Source organism: Lygodium microphyllum, chromosome 16 (genome assembly GCF_053477565.2).
Source record: "Lygodium microphyllum isolate KBCC chromosome 16, Lygodium_microphyllum_v1.1.10, whole genome shotgun sequence".
Classification (NCBI taxonomy): domain Eukaryota; kingdom Viridiplantae; phylum Streptophyta; class Polypodiopsida; order Schizaeales; family Lygodiaceae; genus Lygodium; species Lygodium microphyllum.
The window spans coordinates 73,913,902-73,920,796 of record NC_141150.1 but is presented as its reverse complement, the minus strand read 5'-3'; the positions used below and the strand labels follow the sequence as shown (position 1 = coordinate 73,920,796).

Sequence of the window (6,895 nt, the reverse complement as noted above, 5' to 3'; positions counted from 1 at the left end):
AAAAACCATGTCTCCCTCCTCTTAGAAGATATGCTCTTGCCATTCTGGATCAGCATAAGCTTTCTGGCAGTCTTTGGCAGCTTGGATGTCTTGTCTGATAGTTTTGACTTGATCATCCATATCTTCTAGCTTTTTCTTAGAAGCCTCAACCTTTAGGGTTAGATCAGAGAAATCCAATGGCGTCAAACGATCTTGCCCATACAATGCTTGAAATGGAGTCATTTGACTACTCTGGTGATATGACTCATTGTAGGAAAATTCTACTAAGAGCAAACACTGTATCCACCTTGTTAGTTCTCTGGAATAGTAAGCTCTTAGTATATCTTCAATGACTTGATTAACCTACTCTGTTTGACCATCAATTTGGGGATGGTAAGCTGTGCTAAAGCAAAGCTGGGTTCAAATTACTTCAAATAGGCTTCTCCAAAAATGTGACATAAACAGAGAGTCACACACGATCACCGTTTAGGCAATCCATGAAATCTAAATATTTCTTTCATAAACAGTTGTGCAATATTTGAAGCTTTGTAGTTGGTCTTGACTGGGATAAGATGAGTGACCTTTGTCAGCATATCCACAATCTACATGATTGAATTATATCCTCCTTGAACAAAAGGTAAGCCAACTATGAAATCCACACTGATTAAACTCTCATTTCATCTGTGAAATGTCAATTGGTTGGAGCTTGCCTAGCATTTTGACATGCTCAGCTTTCACCTGCTGGCAACTTAGGTATTCACTAACATATTTGAGTATATCATGCTTCAGTCTTTCCCAATAGTAACTTTTCTTGACTGCATTAAGAGTCTTTGTATAGCCAAGATGTCCTTAGAACGGGGAGTCATGGGCTTCCCATAATATCTTCTTTTTCAGTACTTGGCTAAGAGGAATGTAGAGTCTTGTCCTGAAATAGACAAGCCCATCATCCATAGTGAAATTTTGGTATTTGACTTTGAGATTAGGATCAGTGTCCTTAACTAGGATTTCTCTAAGCATTACGTGATACTTAGGATCCTTGTCTGCCTCTTCTTTAGCTAGCTCAATGACTAGATTGCAAGGTATTGATATCATGGTAGCTAAAATCTCTCCTTTAGATGGCTCTTCCATGATAAGTGCATTCAGAAAAGCTTTACGACTTAGTGCATCGACAATCACATTCTCTTTTCCAGGTCTAAACTTGATTTCAAAATCAAAATCTTGCAAGACTTCAATCCGCCGATGCTATCTCATGTTGAGATCTGGTTGAGTAAAGATCCATTTGAGACTTTTGTGGTCAGTGACTAAAGTAAACTTGCTTCAAAGCAGATAGTGTTGCCACAATTGAAAGCATGACACAACTAATAGCTTGAGATTTTCAACTTTCTTGAGGAATAGGCTATCGGATGACCTTGCTGTATAAGCACACAATCCAGTGAAAGAGAACTTGCACCTATTACGACCTCAAACTCTTGACTTAGATCAGGTAACTTTAAAATGGGTGATGTTACCAAAATTTTCTTGAGCTGCTCAAAGCTGGCTTGCTCAATGGGTGTCCACACAATAGCAGTCTTCTTTTTCAGCAAATTAGTGAGAGGTGTAGCTATTAGGGCATAATTTTTAATGAAAATTTTGTACCTTCGAGTCAGCCCTAAAAAACTTCTCACTTCCTTAATTGTCATCGGTGGTTGCCACTCTTGAACATCTCTAACTTTGGCTGGGTCTACAGAGATTCCTTTAGCAGATACTATGAATCTGAGATATTCCATTTGACTTTTGAAAAAGGCACACTTCTTTTTCTTCGCATAGAGCTTGTGCATCCTCATTGTGTCTAGCACAATGCGCAATCCCAGCTCATGGTCTTCATCTCTCTTGAAGTATGTAGGATGTCATCAAAGAAGACTAGGACAAAATCATCAAGATAATATCAAAAAATGTCATGCATTAATCTATTAAATATAGCAACGGCATTAGTTAGACCGAAAGACATTACAAGAAATTCAAAATGACCATATCTGGTATTGAAGGTAGTTTTGGGAATATCTTCTTCCTTGATCCTTATTTGGTAATAACCAGATCAGAGATCAATCTTGGAAAATATTTTTTCCCCTTGCAACCTATCAAGTAGCTCGTCTATTCTTGGGATCAGATACTTATTTTTTATTGTTATGTAGTTTAGTCCTTGGTAATCAATGTAAAGGTAGAGAGTTCCATCCTTTTTCTATTGAAATAGTACTAGGACTCCCCATGGTGAAGTACTAGGTCTGATGTATCCTTGATCTTGAGGTACTTTTTCAGCTCAATTTCTTTAGGGATAGATATTTTATATGAACTTTTAGCGATTGGAGTAGCTTCTAGTTTAAGTTTGATCTCGTGATCCACATCTCTTCAAGGTGGTAATTTAGTCAACTCCTCTAGGAAGATCTCATCACATTCCTTCAGCCAATATGGCTCTCCCTTGTCTTGGTTATGTTGCTCAACCTTATTTAATTTTATGAGATACACAGGTAGTCCTTTTCTTAACCCTTTTATTATGCGAGATGATTTGGCTAGTTGAACCTTGGGTTTTCCTGTCTCACATTGGGTCATCACTTTTTTCCCCTTTAGATTTTGTCACCCAACCTTTTCTGCACTAAATATGTGCATCATTGGGAATTAGCCAGTCCATACCCAATAGACATTCGTCAACCCCTAAATTCATGATCCTAAATCCCATTTCAAAAGAGATTGCTTCCCATGCTAAATGTCACTTTGACATCTACAGCATTATTAAACATTGCAACCTTTTGCCTGCCCCGGAACACCTGCTAATATCAAAATGTGCTTGTTCACAAACACACAGAATAGACAAAATAGGGAGGGAGGTGTTTATTGTAATCTTGATGGATTGACTAGCGCTAGAGGCTAGATGGGAAACTCATAAGTGTTATTAGAGTTGGAGAAGAATTCCACCACCGTGCTTAGAAATGTATTCGGTCTTTGTGTGTGAATGGAATGAGCATTCTCAGGGGAAGTTGTGGCAAGCTTGGAGGGGCCAAGATGGCGATTAGATTGGGAGAAGAATTCATAGGTTGAAAAGGATAATAATTTGCATATACCATGCTCAAGACATGCCCTCTCTTTTGTATGGGAGCAAGGAACATGATTCCCAGCTTATGTATTTACGGGGTTCTTTCTCAATCCTTTGTCTATGACTTTGTGCATATTTAGTCTTTGAAAGAAATGGCATGGTTCGTTATGTAAAATGCAGTATTGTTTCTGTAAAATGGCCTTCAAATATTCAAATCCTACAGCATCATCTATGAAACAGAGCGAGAGCATGAGGGAAGGGAGGGAGGCATAATCACTTGATTTCTCCCTCATTGCAGGGCAAGAAGATTCCTATGGCAAGAGAAGTTGAGCACTCGTTTAAAATATCAAAGAGTGTTCAAATAACTAGACATGCTGGACCCTCACGAGGTATCTGTAGCAAAATATACTGGGCAGATGAAAGAGCCCTTAAGCTATGGTACAGTTACTTGGGCCTTAAAACAAAGATCAGCATTACTCTTGCTCTAGACTTGGATGAGAGTGTTAGTGAAGACTCGAGTGTTTTATGGCTCAAGACTCAATCTATGAATGGAAAAACATCACGTCCACATCTAGGTTCTATCCCACCCTTCAAGTTCAAAAAGGGCATGGGGTTTGGAATTCCTAGCTTTTTTAAAGGCAGGCCAAAACCATTGAATAGTTTGATGGAAGGCCCTCCCTTTTTCTATTTTGAAAATGTTGAGAACGTTCCTGATTCAGAGTGGGAGACCATCAAACGGCATTTTAATGGCATAGATCCAGAGTTCACAGACTCTAGATATTTTTCAGTGTGCTTTAGGCCTCGTGGTTATGTTCATAACCTTCCAGTAGATGGAAGAAGGTTGATCCTTCCCCCTGCTCCCATGACAATCTTTGAGGTGCTTCCGGAAACAAAGAAGTATTGGTCCCCATGGTATCCGAGAGAGAAGCTGATTTGCATAAACACACGGCATGTCCCTAGCACTCTATGTGGACTGATCAGAAAAATATTTTCTTCCCACAAAGAAAGCAATATACCTTCTTATCTTCAACAGGAGATTGTCTTGGCATGCAAAAGATGGAACTTGGTCTAGGTTAGCCCAGGCTAAGTTGTCTTACTTGAACCCCATGAGATTGAGCTAGTGCTTGGATATGATCGTGACCACACTCGAGGCTACTCTACCCTTTTAGATCGGTATGATGCATTGTGCAACTCATTTTAGGTCAATACTATTGCGTACCATCTTTCATCACACTGAAAGAATTATATCCTCAAGGTTTAACAGTTCTATCCTTATTCTCGGGCCTTGGTGGGGCAGAAGTGGCATTGCATAAATTGGGTATAATTTTGAAGGTTGTTGTTATTGTGGAGATCAATGATGAATGTAAAAACATAATAGCTAGTTGGTGGAACAAAACTAGCCAAACAGGCCGATTTCAAATGGAGGATGATGTTAGAGATCTTACTGATGATAAGTTGGCTGAGATTGTGGATGCAGTGGGAAAGATTGACCTCATAATTGGGGGAAGCCCCTGCAACAATCTCTCACGCAACAATAGAGTAAACAGGGTAGGCTTGGGTGGTAAAGAATCATGTCGTTTCTTTGAATTTCCCAAGATTCTGAATAGTTTCAAACATATCATGCAAGCAAGAGGTTACCTTTGAATAGTTTAAAACATATCATGCAAGTAAGAGGTCACTTTTGAACTGTTCAAAACTGCACCAGCATGTAGAAAAGAAAAGGAGGTGTAATCTGTATGAGATCCGAATCAGTTTTGGTCCTTGGTAGCCCTGTAGGCAACCTTCCTGAATACTAATAGGGGCTTGCCTTTGACAAACAGCCGATTTTTTGTACATGTCTTTTGTAATTGCTGTTAAATTTATGGGACCCAAACTCTCAAATCAACCTTCTGCTGGCAACGATTGTACATGATCTCGTGGGGGTGTTAAAAACCTTTCATGTAACTTGTAGCATTCCCAATAGAAGTCATCATATAGGCCTTTTTTTATGTTTGTGAGTCCTACAATTTCTACAATATCTAAGTCTTCCTTGGTCACTGTGTTTTGTTCAATGCAAGTTGTGAGCAATATCTGAGTCTTCCTTGGTCTTTATATAGAGAAAATTCTAAAATATCTGAGTCTTTATATACAACAAAAAACAAGAAAACCACTACTACTACTACAACCATGACTACGACGACTACGACTATGACCACGACTATGACTACCACTACCACTACCACTATAATACTACTACTACTACTACAATAACAATAAACAAGAAAAGAAGAAAAAACTACTACTACTACAACAAAAAACAAGAAAACTAAATAACAATAAACAAGAAAAGAAAAAAAAACTACTACTACTACAACAACAACAAATAAGAAAATAACAACCTCTCCCTCTCCCTCCCTCTCCCTCTCCATCTCTTTCCCTATTATGTTTAATGTTTTCTCCCTCTCTCTCTCGTTCTTTCTTTCCTTTTCTCTCTTCCTCTCCCTCTCTCATTTCCTATCCCTCTCCCTCCCTCTCCCTCTCCCTCTCCCTCTCTTTCTCTCTTTCCCTATTATGTTCAATGTTTTTTCTCTCTCCTCTCCCTCTCTCATTTCCTCTCCCTCCCTCTCCCTCTCCCTTTCTTTCTCTCTTTCCCTATTATGTTTAATGTTTTTTCTCTCTTTCTTCCTCTCCCTCTCTCATTTCCTCTCCCTCCCTCAGCCTCACCCTCTCTTTCTCTCTTTCCCTATTATGTTTAATGTTTTTTCTCTCTTCCTCTCCCTCTCTCTTTCCCTATTATGTTTAATGTTTTTTCCCTCTCTTTCTCGTTCTTTCTTTCCTTTTCTCTCTTCCTCTCCCTTTCTCATTTCCTCTTCCTCCCTCACCCTCACCCTCTCTTTCTCTCTTTTCCTATTATGTTTAATGTTTTTTCTCTCTTCCTCCCCCTCTCTCTTTCCCTATTATGTTTAATGTTTCCCTCTCTTTCCTCTCCCTCCCCCTCCCTCTTCCTTTCCCTTTCCCATTTCCTCTCCCTCCCTTACCCTCACCCTCTCTTTCTCTCTTTCCCTATTATGTTTAATTTTTTTTCTCTCTCCTCTCCCTATCTCATTTCCTTTTCTCTCTTCCTCTCCCTCTCCCATTCCCTCTCCCTCTCCCTCTCCCTCTCTTTCTCCCATTCCCTATTATGTTTAATGTTTTTTCATTCTCTCTCTAGTTTCTTCTTTCCTTTTCTCTCTTCCTCTCTCTCTCTCATTTCCTTTTCTCTCTTCCTCTCCCTCTCTCATTTCCTCTCCCTCCCTTTCCCTCTCCCTCTCTTTCTCTATTTCCATATTATGTTTAATGTTTCCCTCTCTTTCCTCTCCCTCCCTCTCCCTCTTCCTCTCCCTCTCTTTCTCTCTTTCCCTATTATGTTTAATGTTTCCCTCTCTTCCTCTCCCTCCCTCTCTCTCTCCCTCTCTTTCTCTCTCATTTCCTCTCAATACACATGAATTTTAACAAAAACAAGTAAAAGAGAAATAGAAAACACAAAAACAAAGCAAGAAGGAACAATGCACTCATCGTAAAGGCTCGAAGATGGATTCGGCGGCTCCTCTTCGCCCTCCGTACACTTCCTTCTCTTCTTCACAAACGGCGGCGATGGCGGCGAGAAGCTTTCCTTCTCCCTCTTTCTCTCTTTCTCTCCCTCTCCTCTCAAATGCAAGATGTTCGCTCTCTCTTTTGCTCTCCCTTTTGCTCTCTCTTTCGTGTATGCACGCAAAATAACGTGCTCGAGTTTCGGCCTGTGTTTTTTTCGTCTGGGCACTATCACAATTTGTGTCGTTATTAGCCTTACATTTGCGACGCAACACAAATAGCGACACCGCTATTTTGCGT

At 39.9% G+C, this 6,895-nt stretch overlaps 1 pseudogene; it reads left to right on the top strand.

Moving 5' to 3' along the window:
* Positions 1-3,653: 3,653 nt before the first annotated feature.
* Positions 3,654-4,690, top strand: LOC148022986 (DNA (cytosine-5)-methyltransferase DRM1 pseudogene; annotated as a pseudogene).
* The last annotated feature ends 2,205 nt before the right edge of the window (positions 4,691-6,895 follow it).